Raw genomic sequence first — 16,154 nt, 5'->3', positions numbered from 1 at the left:
AGTTGTGGAAATCTTATGTCTGATGCTCCTTTTGTCTAAGGTATGGACAGGTGAGTTGGAAAACATGGATAAAAACATGAATAATAGGGGTAACACAAAATAAATTGGGTAAATGGAGATACTGGTGGTCAATGGAGGTGGGGCAGGTAAGAGGTATGGTATGCATGAGTTTTTTCTTTTTTCTTTTTCTTTCCTTTTCTGGAGTGATGCAAATTCTAAAAGGTGGTGGTGGTGATGCATACACAATTGTGCGATGATGTGAGCCACTGATTGCATACCATGGATAGAATGTATGTGTGTGAAGATCTGTCAATTTAAAAAAGACTCACTGACAGGGACTGTGAGCCACAGCTTTAAAGGTAACCTGCCTTTTTTTCTCTTTCACTGGTACTTTCTGGTTTCACTGTTACTGTCTAAGTGTGGATTTTTTCATTTATCTTGAACCTGTGCAATTAAATTTTCCCTCTGAAATGGGAAAAGAATGTGTAGTACAGGAACTACGCATTTTACAGTATTTGCCTGTGCCTTTCCCTCTCTCTTCTCAAACTTTAACTTATATCAAAATCACCTGGAGGGCTTGTTAAAACACACTGCAAAGAACTATAAGAATATAAACAAAAGACAACTCACATAACTGGGTCCATTCTCAAAGTTTGATTCAGTATATCTGGAGTGGGGGTCCAATAATATGCAGTTCCAAAAGTTCTCACACAAAGCTGATGCTACTGGACTGGAGAACACACGTTAAGGACTACTGCTTTAAAGAAATGAAATTAAACTGACAGCTGACTTCTCACTAGCAACAATGGATAGTGAGGTATCTTCATGGTTCTGGATATAAATACTGTGCTGGTTTGGAAGGATTATGTCCCCTAGAAAAGCCATGTTTTAATCTAAATCTCATTTCATAAAGGCAGAATAATCCCTTCAATACTGTATGTTTGAAACTGTAACTAGATCATCTCCCTGGAAATGTGATTTAAGCAAGAGTGGTTATTAAGCTGGATCAGGTGATGACATGTTTCCACCTATTTGGCTGGGTCTTGATAAGTTTCTGGAGTCCTATAGAAGAGGAAACATTTTGGAGAATATAGGAGATTGAGAGAGAGCAAAGCAGAATGACGGAGTCACAAGAAGCAGAGTCCATCAGCCACAGACCTTTGGAGATGAAGAAGGAAAATGCCTCCCGGGGAGCTTCATGAAACAGGAAGCCAGGAGAAGCAGCTAGCAGATGACCCCGTGTTCACTATGTGCCCTTCCACATGAGAGAGGAACCCTGATTGTGTTCACCATGTGCCTTTCCACTTGAGAGAGAAACCCTGAACTTCATCGGCCTTCTTGAGCCAAGGTATCTTTCCCTGGATGGATGCCTTAGATTGGACATTTCTATATACTTGTTTTAACTGGGACATTTTCTCAGCCTTAGAACTGTAAATTAGCAACTCATTAAATTCCCCTTTTCAAAAGCCATTCCATTCCTGGTATATTGCAGTCTGGCAGCTAGCAAACTAGAACAAATACATATTCCTTTAATCACCAAAATATCCACAGAAAAAGAGGGGGAAAAAAGGTATTTCTGGGCTTGCCACCCACAGGCAAAAGAAATTCTTAAAAGGATGCATTTCAGGGAAAAAGAATTCAGAGTAAAGCCCACAAAGTGGCAACTATGTTGGTATACTGAAAGCAGAATTCACCATATAAAATAATCTCTTGAGGTTTAAAAAAAGAATTAAACACATGATAACAAAACCACATACAATGAAAGAGAACATATGTTAGAATCTAAATTTAGTAAATAAGCACAGAGAAGAAATTTCCAGGACAATGATTAAAATAATAGATTAAGAATGAGATAAGTATTCAAATGTAAAGAAACTAGAGGAAAGAAAACTGAAATAGAAAAAGAACTTTGAAAATTCAAATATATTAATACAACATGTTAATTTTGTATTCCAATTAAAACAAATTTTATCAAAATGATTAAAATAGGGCGGGCCACAGTAGCTCAGCACGCAGAGTTCTCGCCAGCCATGCTGGAGACCTGGTTTCGATTTCCAGTGCCTGCCCATGAAAAAAGAAAAAAAAAAGACTAAAATATTCCAGTTATATATATTTTATAAGAGACATATAAAACATAAGAATATAATAAGCTTATTGGAAAGATACATAAGGTAAATCCTATCAAAAAGAAAAAAGAATAGAAAGGAAGCCAACAAACATTAATCAGAATGGCTCGAGGCAAAAAGGCTTATGAGAGAAAAATGAGGTATTACAGAATGAAGAAAGGTGTAAGTCAAGAAAAAACTGTATATATGTTATATCATAACCTCCAACATATATAAGAGGACCACCGGAGCTCTAATAAAAGTTAAGCAGACAATTCGGTACATAGAAGACAACTGAACAGCATGAGCATCAAGTTTTTCATTTCCTAACTTTATAAAATTCAACCATTCATTGGGCCCATCTCAGAATATGGTGCTGTTTTAGTTTGTTAGCTGCCGGAATGTGACACACCAAGAGACAGACTGGCCTTTAATAAAAGGGGATTTATTTTGTTAGTTCTTCAGAGGAAAGGCAGCTAACTTTCATCTGAGGTTCTTTCTTACATGGGAAGGCTCAGGGTGACTTCTGCTGGCCTTCTCTCCAGGCCTCTGGGTTCCAACAACTTTTCCAGGGGTGATTTTTTTCTGCATCTCCAAAGGTCTGGGCTGAGCTGTGAGTGCTGAGATGAGGAATGCTGAGCTGCTTAGCTGTGCTACTATGCGCTCTCTCATTCAAGCACCAGCCAATTAAGTTAAACTTCACTCACTGCAGCAGGCATGCCTCCTAGCCCGCTGCAGATGTAATGAGTAACAGGTGAGGTTCACATAGCATTGGCTCATGTTCACAGCAACTGAACTAGGTGCATTCACCTGGCCAAGCTGACAACGGACTCTAACTACCACAGGTGTCAATCTCTGACCACAAAGCAATGAAGTTTGCAAACAATAAACAAAAGATAACCAGAAAAACACAAGAATGGAAACTAAAAGAAATACATTCTTAATAAGACACATCAAAGAAGCCATTATAATATCTGATAATATTTAAAACTAAAACAAACACAATAAAAATATCATCTTGCAATTCTGTGGGAAGTAATGACAACAAAAGCAATTGAAAATACCCCAAAAAAGTAAAAGGAAAAAAATTAAAAAGTAAAAAACACACATATCATAAAGTGGTTCAGTCAAGCCAAAAAGTTATTCGAAAAAAACAAAATTGGCACAATCATGGCAAGATTTATTAAAAAGTTAATAAAAGCCACATAAAAATATTAAGAATGAAAAATCAGATAGAATTACAGCATCAAAAATATAATAAAAACATATGATGATTCTTGCCTGCCATACAGGAGACCCAGGTTTGATTCCTGGCCTAGGCACTTCCCTCCCACCCCACCCCACTGCTCCCAAAAAAAGGTATTATGAACTTTGACTCATAGATGTATAAATAACAAATTCATAAAAATTTACAATGAAACAGAAAACCTGAAGGAAGGACACAGCCCAAAACTGATCCAGTTATTGGCCAGTAAATTTAGAACACTGTATCCTGCTGTTCTAGCCCAACCTGCTCATAAGCCAATGAGTCAATGTTTCAACCACATCACAGGCAGAACTGGCAAAGCACCAATTACAGCCTGCCTTCTTAGGGCTGAGGGAATAAGTTGTCAGAGACTGCCATCTACTGTGTAGATCAGGAAAATGCAGTTACAGAGAAACATCAACAAGGAGGCTTGGCAAGGAGTCCCATCTGCTGAGCAGGCCAGAAAAGTGCAGCCTTGGGTAGTGGAGGGGGAACAAAAGGCTTTCTGCAGTCTTTCCTGACCTCACCACAGGCCCTTTGCATCTGGTCTGTGCCTCCCTGCATGGGTACTTGGTCCTATTGTGGCTGGGAAATACTAAACAAACCAATCATCAAAGAAGAGCCTTAATACAAATCCAATCAATAACAAAATCCCACACAAGAGAAAAATCAACCTTCAGAATAAACTCACAAGATAACAAATGACCAAATATCAGCAATAAACTACAAACCATACAAAGAAACAGGAAGATATAGCCCAAAGGAACAAAAAAAAAAAAAAAAAAAAAAATCTGAGGAGACACAGACCTGGAACAGCTAACCGAGTATGTTCAAACAAAACTCCTAAATAAACTCAATTAGATGAATTAAGAGATAAAGGTTACGTGAGAAGATGGCAGCTTAGTAAGACGCACGGGTCTTAGTTCCTCCTCCAGAAAAGCAACTAAAGAAACAGAAACAATACGAAACAGCTCCCGGAGTCACGACAGAGACCAAAAAGACAGCGTACCCCATTCTGGAATGGCTGAACGGGCAGGGAGAATCCGCTGCGGTGAGATACCCAAGGGGCGCACGTTTTCCCGGCCGGGGCGGCTGGCGACTGGGGTCCCCTGCATGCACGTGGCTCCCCAGTCTGACTGGGAACATTGGATAGCGGGGCCCTCCCGTCACGCTTGGCGTCTCGGGCCAGCTGGGCAATTTGGACTGGCACTCCCCCAAGCCGCGGCGGCCAGCAACCCCCGCCTCCACGCGCGGTTTCCCGGGCAGACTGCCCCGCAGACAGACGACCGCCACGAGCGCCACCTACTGGGCAGGAAAAGAAAAACAGAGCCCAGAGATTCCACAGAAAAACCTTTCAACCAGCTGGGTCCCACACCCAGGGAAATCTGATCAAATGCCCAGAAACCAGCAGAAAATAATGGATGATGCTCGGAAAACTGAAGATCTGGCCCAGTCAAAGGAACAAACCAATAGTTCAAATGAGATACAGGAGCTGAGACAACTAATGCTGAATATACGAACAGAAATGGAAAAACTCTTCAAAAACCAAATCAATAAATTCAGGGAGGACATGAAGAAGACATGGGCTGAACAAAAAGAAGAAATAGAAAATCTGAAAAAACAAATCACAGAACTTATGGGAGTGAAGGACAAAGAAGAAAAAATGGAAAAAACAATGGATACCTACAATGGTAGATCTAAAGAGACAGAAGCTACAATTAGTGAACTGGAGGATGGAACATCTGAATTCCAAAAAGAAACAGAAACTATAGGGAAAAGAATGGAAAAACTTGAGCAGGGAATCAGGGAACTGAATGACAATATGAAACGCACAAATATACGTGTTGTGGGTGTCCCAGAACGAGAAGAGAAGGGAAAAGGAGGAGAAAAACTAATGGAAGAAATTATCACTGAAAATTTCCCAACTCTTATGAAAGACCTAAAATTACAGATCCAAGAAGTACAGCGCACCCCAAAGAGAATAGACCCAAATAGGCGTTCTCCAAGACATTTACTAGTTAGAATGTCAGAGGTCAGAGAGAAAGAGAGGATCTTGAAAGCAGCAAGAGAAAAACAATCTGTCACATACAAGGGAAACCCAATAAGACTATGTGTAGATTTCTCAGGAGAAACCATGGAAGCTAGAAGACAGTGGGATGATATATTTAAATTACTAAAAGAGAAAAACTGCCAACCAAGACTCCTATATCCAGCAAAATTGTCCTTCAAAAATGAAGGAGAAATTAAAACATTTATAGACAAAAAGTCACTGAGAGAATTTGTGACCAAGAGACCAGCTCTGCAAGAAATACTAAAGGGAGCACTAGAGTCAGATACGAAAAGACAGAAGAGAGAGGTATGGAGTAAAGTGTAGAAAGAAGGAAAATCAGATATGATATATATAATACAAAAGCCAAAATGGTAGAGGAAAATATTATCCAAACAGTAATAACACTAAAAGTTAATGGACTGAATTTCCCAATCAAAAGGCATAGAATGGCAGAATGGATTACGACCCAGCAATACCACTGCTAGGTATCTACTCAAAGGACTTAAGGGCAAAGACACAGACGGACATTTGCACACCAGTGTTTATAGCAGCATTATCTACAATTGCAAAAAGATGGCAACAGCCAAAATGTCCATCAACAGACGAGTGGCTAAACAAACTGTGGCGTATACCTACGATGGAGTATTATGCAGCTTTAAGACAGACTAAACTTATGAAGCATGTAATAACATGGATGGACCTAGAGAACATTATGCTGAGTGAGTCTAGCCCAAAACTAAAGGACAAATACTGTACGGTCCCACTGATGTGAACCGACATTCGAGAATCAGCTTGGAATATATCATTGGTAACAGAGACCAGAAGGAGTTAGAAACAGGGTAAGATAATGGGTAATTGGAGATGAAGGGATACAGACTGTGCAACAGGACTAGATACAAAAACTCAAAAATGGACAACACAATAATAACTAAGTGTAATGTAACTAGGTTGGAACACTGAATGAAGCTGCACCTGAAATATGGTTTTTTGTTTGCTTGTTTGTGTGTTTGTATCTTTTGTTTTTGTTTTTTTCTTTCTATTTTTTATATATATATATTTTTATTAGTATTATTATTTTAATTCTCTTCTCTATATTAACATTCTATATCTTTTTCTGTTGTTTTGCTAGTTCTTTTCCTAAATCGATGCAAATGTACTAAGAAATGATGATCATACATCTATGTGATGATACTAAGAATTACTGAGTGCATGTGTAGAATGGAATGATTTCTAAATGTTGTGTTAATTTCTTTTCTTTTTTTGATTAATAAAAAAAATTTAAAAAAAAAAAAAGAGATAAAGGTTACTAAGAAGACACTCAGAGAGCATAAAAAGAATTTGAAAGCATGCAAAGAAAATTAACAGATCTTATGGGAATGAAAGGCACAACAGATGAAATAAAAATACACTAGAAGCACCCAAAAGCAGATCTGAAGAGGCAGAAAGCAGGATCAGAGAGAGAAGACAAAGCATCCAAATTCAAACAGACAAAAGAACAGAGAGAAAAGAATAGGAAAAATTGAACAGTGTCCCTGGGAACTGACTGACAACACAAAGCACATGAACATTTGTGTCATGGGTCCCAGGAGGAGAAGAGGAGGGGAAACAGCAAAAAGGAGTATGTGAGGAAATAATGGCTGAGAACATTCCAACTCTTATGAAAGGCATTGGCATCTAGGTCCAAAAAGCACCACATACGCCAAACCAAATAAATCTAAACAGAACTATTCCAAGTCATATACTAATCAAAAATTAATTGCCAAAGTTAAAGAGAGAATTCTTAAAGCAGTCAGAGAAAAGAGATTCATAACATGTAAGGAATGCCTGAGAAGACTAAGTGCCAATTTCTCATTAGAAACCTGGAGGTGAGAATGCAATGGCATATGGTATATTCAAGATACTAAAAGAGGAAACATGCTAGACAAGAATTCTTTATCCAGCAAAAATGTCCTTAAAAAATGAGGGAGAGTTAAAATAGCCACAGATAAGCAGAGGCTGAGTGAGTTTGTTAACAAGAGAACTGCCCTACAATATATACTGCAGGATAAAAGGAAAGAACAGGAGAGAGAAGCTTAGAGAACAGCACAGAAATGAAGATTATCAGTAAGGGTAACTAAAAGGATAAAGAGAGAGAAAAAAAGAGGGCATACTTACATTGTTCTTCAGTTTTCACAGATCATTCTCCAGGAGAGACTTTACATGCAGGGGCACAAAACAAGGTTCAAAAAATTTTAAAAGATCGAAATATTAAAAAGCACTTCCTCTAATCATAAAGGAATGATCAGGTGGGGAACTGGAAAATGCACAAATTCATGGAGATTAAACAACACACCATTAAATAATCAGAGAGTTAAAGAAGAAATTGAAAGTGGAATCAGTAAACATCTTGAGATGAATGAAAATGAGAACAAATATAGTTAAACTTATGGGATTTAGTGGAGGCAGGATTGAGAGGGAAATTTACAACCCTAACTGCCTACATTAAAAAAAGAGAAAGAGCTGAAGTCAAAAACCTGATTACACACCTGCACGAACTAGAAAAAGAACAGCAACTAACCCCAAGGAAACAAAAGTAAAGAAATAAAGATTAGAGTAGAAATAAGTGAAATTGAGAATAAAAAAAGAAGAATCAATAGACATTCAACAAAACCAAAAGCTGGTTGAGACGATCAACAAAATCAACAAGCCCTTACGTAGACCGACAAAAGACAAAAGAGAAGACACGATAAAATAAAATCAGAAACGAGGTGGCATATTACCACTGACCCCACAGAAACAAAAAGGAGGATACTATGAGTAACTACATGACAACAAGCAAGACAAGCTAGATGAAACGGACAAATTCCTAGAAAAACACAACCTACAATGACTCAAGAAGACACAGATAACAGACAACAAACCAGTCACAAGTAGAAAGATTGAATCAATCATCAAAAACCAACAAACAAAAAAAAGCCCAGGAACAAATGGCCTCACAAGCAAACTCTGCCAATTATTCCAAGAAGAATCAATATCAATCCTGCTCAAAGTCTTCCAGAAAGCTAAAGAGAAGGGAATATATCTGAGTCTATGAATCCAACATCATCATCCTAATACCAACTCGAGAGAGAGACTACAAAAAAGGAAAACCACAGACAAATTTCTCTAATGAATATAAAGAAAAAATCCTCAACAAAATATATGTAAATCAAATCCAACAGCATATTAAAAGATTTACACACCACGATCAAGTGGGTTTTATTCCAGGTTAACAATGAGTTTAAAAGAAAAAAATCAATGACACCAAATTAATAAATCTGAGAGGAAAAACCACATGATCATCTTGATCAATGCAGAAAAGACCTTTGACAAAATCCAGCATCCTTTCTTGATAAAAACACTTAATTAGAAATTGAAGGAGACTAACTCAACACGATAAAGGGCATACGTGAAAAACCCACAGCTACCATCATTCTCAAAGGTAAAAGACCAAAAATTTTCCCCTCTAAGATTGGGAACAAGACAGGATGCCCACTACCATCATTTTCATTCGACATTGTGCTATAAGTTCTACCTAAAGCAATTAGGCAAGAAATAAATTTTAAAAGCATCCAAATAGAAAAGGAAGAAATAAAACTTTCACTATTTGCAAACAACATGATCCTATATCTAGAAAGTTCTGAAAAATCTATGACAAAGCCACTAGAGTTAATAAATGAGTTTAGTAAACTGACAGAAAACAAGATTAACATACACAAAAATCAATACTGTTTCGATACACTAGTTATGAGCTATCCAAAGAGGAGTCAAGAAAAAAAAATTTCATATTCAACAGCAACTAAAAGAATCACACATCTAGGAATAAACTTAACCAAGGATGGAAAGGATCTATAATCAGAAAAATACAAAACACTGCTAAGGAAATCAAAGAAAACCTTCCATATTCATGGATTGGAAGGCTAAATGTTATAAAATTGTCAATTTTATGTAAATTGATTTACAGATTCAATGCAATCCCAATCAAAATTCCAACAACCAACTTCACAAAAACAGAAAAGCCAATTAATTTATGTGGAAAAGTAAGGAGCCCCGAATAGCTAAAAACATCTTGAAAAAGAAGAACGAAATCAGAGGACTTAAACTAACTGACTGCAAAACATATTACAAAGCTACGGTGGTCAAAGCATTATGGTACTGGCATAGACAGGCTGATCAAAGGAACTGAATTGAGAGTTCAAAAGCAGGCTCTCACATCTATGGTCACTTGATATTAAGAACAAGAACTATAAAACTGCTAGAAGAAAATGTAAGGAAGCATCTCCATGATCTTGTATTATGCAATGGTTTCTTAGACTTTACACCTGAAGCAAAAACAATAAGGAAAAAACAGATAACTAAGACCTCATCAAAATAAATCTATGTCATCATGAAAGTGAAAAGACAACCAACTTACTCAATGGGAGAAAATATTTGGAAGCTGCATATAAAAAAAGGGCTTAATATCCAGAATATACAGGAAATCCTACAACTCAACAATAAAAAGACAAAAACAATTTTAAAAATAGGCATAAGACTTGGATAGCTTGCCAAAGAAAACATAAAATGGCTAAAAAGCACATGAAAAAGTCACCATTTTCATTTGCTATTAGAGAAATGCAAATCAAAACCATGAGATATCATTCCAGACCCATAAGAATGGCTACTATTAAAAAAACAACAAATCACAAGTGTTGGTGAGGATGTGGAGAAATAAGAGCACCCATTCATTGCTGGTAGGAATGTAAAATGGTGCAACTGCTGTGGAAGACAGTTTGGCAGTTGCCGAGAACTAAGTATAGAGTTACCATAGGACCCAACAATCTCATTACTAGGTAAATACCCAGAAGACTTGCAAGTAGGGAATTGAACAAATATTTATTTGCACACTGACGTTCAAGTGGCTTTATTCACAACTGTCAAAAGATGGATGCAATCCAAGTGTCCATCAGCTGATGAATAGATAAGCAAAATGTGACACAAATCTACAATGGATTATTATTCAGCCATGAAAAGGAATGAAGTTCCAATGCATGTGATAACAAGGGTGACTGGCAGACATTATGTTGAATGAAATAACTCAGATACAAAAAGACATATACTGAATCCACAGAAGGCTAATTATAGGGTTGCCATATGATCCTGCAAACCAGTTACTAGGCACATGCTTAGAAGAACTGAAAGCAGGGAGACAGACATTTGCACACTGGTGTTTATGGCAGCATTTTTCAGGCTTGCCAATGGATGGCGACAGCTAAAGGGTACATCAGCTGGTGAGCAGAAGGTGAACTCTGGTGCGTTCATATGATAGAAAATTGTGCAGCTGCAAAAAGGAATGAAGTCATGAGGTATGCAACCATGTGACAGAACCTGGAGGACATTAAGTTGAGCAATATAATTCAGAAACAAAGAGACAAATATTGTATGGTCTCACTAATAAAAAAGAGCAGTAAGAAGCAAACAGAGTTAAACTCAAAACATAGGTTATCAAGAAATAGAAAGTGGGCTGAGTGGGCAATTATGATTAAGAAGTACAAAATGTTCAATAAGGCCAAACATTCCCTGGAAATTTGGTTATGTGTTACACCTAGACTCACTGTTAGGGTTCTGCAGTTCTGAAGTCAGCATTAACCCATACGGCAACTACTAAAGAAGCTGAAAACGAGATCAGACTCCAATTAGAGATACGAATGAAGCTAAACTAGTTAAGAGTAGCCAGAATACAGGGTAAAGAACGACGGACTTTATTTTAAAACTCCAACTTCTGTGTGAGATCAAAGGAAGAGAGGTTTATTTTGTCCAGAATTTAAATTTTCTGCAGCACAATGTGCCAGTCTGAATCTATTATACACCCCAGAAAAGCCACGTTTTAATCCTGATCTTATCTTGTGAGGGCAGCCATTTCTCTTAATCCTGATTCAGCACATAGGGTGGAAACTTCTGATTAGATTACCTTCACAGAGATGCAGCATGCTCAACCGTGGGTGCGGACAGAGCTGTAACCACCTATTTCAGTGGGTCTTGTTTCATTTACTGGAGCCCTTTAAAAGAGGAGACATTTTGGAGACAGTTCAGAGCTGACGCAGATGCTTGGGGAACAGTTGCTTCAGAGAAGCCAGAGACCTTTGGAGATGCAGGAGAGAAACACCCACAGGGGCAGCTAAAATGGTCATTACTCAGACAGCCCTGAAGATGGAGAGAATGACCAAATGAGAGGGAGGAGTCGTAACTGAGAAGTTAGGATTTAACAAATATTTTTGACTACTGGCTCATTATATAGATATTTCTTTATAATTTCTAGTGTATTATAATAGCCAGAAGGAAATACCTGAAATCGCTGAACTTTAATTCAGTAGCCTTGATCTTTGATGATGACTGTTTACAACACTTCTTTCATCTCGTGACCATGATCGTACAAACCTTGTGACTAACACCTGCTTTATCCAGTGCATGGGAAGACAAGAAAGAAAGAAATACACGAAAAATAAAAGGTCATAAACTGTATTATCTCACTGATATGAACTAATTATAATAAACAAATTCATACAATAGAGTTTATAAGGGGCCAGACTGCATTCAGAGAATGGGGAGTTGATACTTATACAGAATTTCTATCTAGGTTTATTATAAAGAGTTGGAAATGAATGGTGGTGATGGCAGCTCAATATTGTGAGTGTATTTAACAACACTGAAATATACAGATGAATGTGGTTAAAAGGGGAAACTTTAGGTCGTAATATTACTAAAATAAGAATTTAGATATAAAGCACAGGACTGTGTAATACAGTGAACCTATTATAGACAACTAACTATAGTTAATAGTACCCTTAAAGACTGGGAGAAGGATCAGAGGAGAAGGAGGGGTTTTAACAGAGAAGATAGGATTTAGCAAATGAATATGACTGTTGAATCATTACACTGGTATCTCATTTAATCTCCAGTGTCTTGGAGCAGCTAGAAGGAAAAACCTGAAATTGAGTAACTGTAATCCATACCATACTTTGAAATCTGCTCTATAATTACTTGTGAAACTGCATTTTGAAACTTACTGCTTTTTTATACACATGTTAAATTTCACAACAAAAAAATTAAAAAAAAAAAAAAAAAGGAATGTTCCTTAATGAATTATACAAATGTATGGCACTAATACAAGGTGTTAATAAGAGGCTGGTATCTGGGGAAAAAAATATACCTAATGTAAACTGTGGATTAAAGTTTATAGTACGATTTTAATAATCTTTCACCAAATGCAAAAAAGGTAACTACCGTTATTTTAAAGAAAAAGTACAATTATTAAAAGCTTCTATGAGCAATTGTAACAAACGTTCCACAACAATGCACGGTGTTGGTGGTGAGGTGGTGTATGAGAATCCTGTACTTTATGACGGATTGCTCTGGAAACCCACAACATCTCTAACTAAAGAAAAAGAGGACGCATCTTTTCCAAGTTAGCTGTTCACCAAAGCAAATTTAAAACTAGGCAATCAACTAGTCTAATTTGCCACTAGGACACAAATAAGATAATCATATTACTCATTTATTCATTCAATTAACAAACAGTACTGAGTACCTGTCACAGACCAAGCACCACTTAAAGTGCTAAGAAATACACCAATAAATAGGTATGAAGATAATATGCTGAAACAAATCATTTGCAAAACCAATACCAAGTCATAAGGAATACTCTTAAACTAGGAAAAGGGAGCTTCCTTGAAGATTATCTTTACCTTTTTGGTGGACATGGTGGAATTCTCTGTATGGATGTTGTATTAATTTTGCAACTGCCCTAGTAAGTGTGAAATTATTTTGAAATTTTACTTGAAAATAAAACTCTCCAGCAAATGAAAAATTCAATTCTGAACTCTATCCAATAAAACTGGAAATCTCAGCCAGTCAGCACAAAAAAAAAAATTACAAAGAATGTGTATGATCCAAGGTGAGATGTTTTAACCTTACATCAAAATACTCACCCACTCAAACACTTAAAAGGAGACTAAACACAAGAATTTGCTGATTAAGCAACATAGTGGAAAAGTACAAACAGGAAGATATCTGCATAATGAGTACAACAAAAGATTAGACAGCAGTTATTATAAAACAAGATTCCTAAAGGCAATAGGAGAAAAGCAAACATCAATTTAAAAAAACAGGTAAAGAACACCAACAGGTACTTCACAAATGGCCAATGACGGAGAAAAAGTTCACCCTCAAAAGTAACCAAAAGGAAAAAAAGTTAAGATACCATCTCACAACCACAGTGGAAAACATTTTGGCACTACCTAAACAAATGAACTAAGCACACACCCCATGACCCAGGGTGTATATACACTCTTACACACGCACTTTGACATGTACAAAATGCTTAAAGCAAAAAATGAAAACAAATACTCATATGTAGAATGCGCAAATAAGTTGTGGCATATGCATTTTCACTGTTAGGCGCATCAACGTGGGTTAATTAAAAGATATATGAACAAAAAAGGATGTCCCCAAAAGTACTATCTATTAACAAATTAGGAAACGCATTTTTCGGGAAACACATCTAAGCGGTAAAATCCATAAAGAGAATAATGCTGTTTGGAAGGAGTACACAAGTTTTAGGGGGTTAATAATCACTTTCTTGGCCTGGTTTATTAAGTCACTTTGGCGTTGCAACCTTTTAATTATATATATGCAAGTTCATTCTTTATTTGGCATGTATGTTCTGTTTCCCAATAAATAACGTTTGAAAGGAAGAGGATAAACGGGAAGCACAAACTAAAAAGGCAAAAATCAATGTAAAATGTCCATAATCACAATAAATATTAATAGATCAACTCTCAAGTTAAGTAACAGAATGTTGACCTGAATTCTTAAAATCAGTCATAAACTATTCAAACAAGGGCCAGCTAAAATAATTAAAATATAGCTATTCAACCGAAAGGTTGAAGTTCGGGAATAAAAGTTATTCCAGGCAAATGCTAGCAAAAAGAGAATCAGTGTGCCTATATTAATATCAGACAAGAATGACAACAGGGCAAATCAAAGTTGATTATCCTCGCCCTATCATTAGCTTCTGAACTCACTTCCACCAGGTTTTCCGCACCCATCCCACGCACTCTCAGCTTTCTGAAAACGCCACGTCTGTACACACGGTGGTCCTCGCGTCCCCAGAGTTTCATAGCGCTTAACACAGCGCCTAAAATATTCTACTAGGCCGGTTGTCTGGCTTCCCGAATCCACTGACTCCCCTCTGCCTCGCGGGCCTCAGGAACGCCGGGCGTGATGGGGTTAAGTGAGGAAAGCGGGCTTACAGGTGTGGGGGCAGAGCTGGGTGAGCGGAAGTCAAGGAAGCCGCCGCCGAAGGGCCGAAAAGGTTCCTGTCTGCCACGGGGAAGTGGAGCGGGGGCGGGGAGCAAGAAAGAAAGACGTTTGGGGCGACCCACGGCAAGAAACAAAGTGCAGCATACCGTTACTCTGCCCATGTGTCTTCTGGCCACCGCCTCCAGAGAGTAATGGCTTCCGCTTCACTTCCGACTTCCAAATCTCGCGGGGTTTCATTGGCAGCCTATGACCCGGAACCAGGGGCCGAAGGTGCTTCTGGGAAACGTAGTTTTTACGTTCCGACGGCTATGGCGGTCGTGCACGGGTTAAACCTGAGTGTCCAGCACACTTCCCCAAATTGCTCCGGTGCCCCAGGTCCCGAGGATTTTCTGGTCGGATAATCATTCACTCGGTAGTCCAAGCAACTCTCACCACTTTCAAAATTTTATATATTCAAGATTCTGCAACTTCCATCCACAGCCCACATCTCTCTCCTGACCCAGGCTCATAGATAACTGCATATGAAGCATTCTCCGTTTGGGATGTTTCATAGACATTTTTAAATGGCACAGATAAAACTCTTGACTCCACCTTCTCAACCTCAAATCCGTCCCTTTTCTGTCCCCGTGTGTCCAAACTGGCAGTGGTTCCATTTACATCAACAGTCTCTTTGAGCACTCCTGACCTCCATCAAGCTCCCCACAATTTCTCCAGAATCCTCCCCTTATCCACCAAAAAAACACTTCCAACATGTCTGGTGTCTGCAAACTGCAGCAGCACCCCACTTCTCACGTACCAAATCTGTTTTAGTTTGCTAAGGCTGCCGGAATGCAACACACCAGAGATGAATTGGCTTTTAAGAAAGGCGGATTTGTTTAGTTAAAAACTTACAGTTCTTCAGGGGAAAGGTAATTACCTTTCATCTGAGGTTCTCTCCTACACAAGAAAGCATTGGGTGATCTCTGCTGGCCTTCTCTCCTGGCTTTTGGGTTCCCACAGCTTTCCCCAGGGTCTGCATCTCCAAAGGTCTGGGCTGAGCTGCAAGTGCTGAGATGAGGTATGCTGAGATGAGGTATGCCGATCTGCTTGGACTGTGCGGCATTGAACTCTCTCATTTAAGCATCCAGCCAGTTAAATTAACTATCATTCATTGTAGGAGGCACACCCCTAAGCCCAGCGCAGGTGCAATCAGTGGTAGATGAGTGTCACATGCCAATGGCTCATGGCCACAGCAACAGAACTAGGCACCGTCACCTGGCCAAGTTGACACTTGAACCTAACTAACACAGAAAAACAACAAAAACAAACAAACAAACAAAAAATTCAACAAAGGTGCTGCAGTAACAGGATACTCACATGGGAAAAGAATGAAATGTGACCCCGCCATACAGCATACAAAAATAAAATTAAAATTAATGAAATAAAAAGGAGACAC

General features: G+C 38.2%; 1 protein-coding gene across 2 annotated transcripts in view; it reads right to left on the bottom strand.

The window, feature by feature from the left end:
- Positions 1-14,928, bottom strand: part of ZNF317 (zinc finger protein 317) — a 41,926-nt gene extending 26,998 nt beyond the window's left edge. For both annotated transcript variants that reach the window (XM_077121471.1, XM_077121472.1), the window contains exons 1-3: positions 14,866-14,928; positions 11,745-11,850; positions 11,370-11,457 (exon numbers count right to left, since the gene is read on the bottom strand). The gene's annotated coding sequence lies outside the window, so the exon portion shown is untranslated. The remainder of the gene's footprint in view (positions 1-11,369; positions 11,458-11,744; positions 11,851-14,865) is intronic.
- Between the last annotated feature and the right edge of the window lie 1,226 nt (positions 14,929-16,154).

This window comes from Tamandua tetradactyla, chromosome 11 (assembly GCF_023851605.1).
Source record: "Tamandua tetradactyla isolate mTamTet1 chromosome 11, mTamTet1.pri, whole genome shotgun sequence".
In the NCBI taxonomy this organism is placed as follows: domain Eukaryota; kingdom Metazoa; phylum Chordata; class Mammalia; order Pilosa; family Myrmecophagidae; genus Tamandua; species Tamandua tetradactyla.
This window is presented reverse-complemented; position numbering and strand designations above follow the sequence as displayed.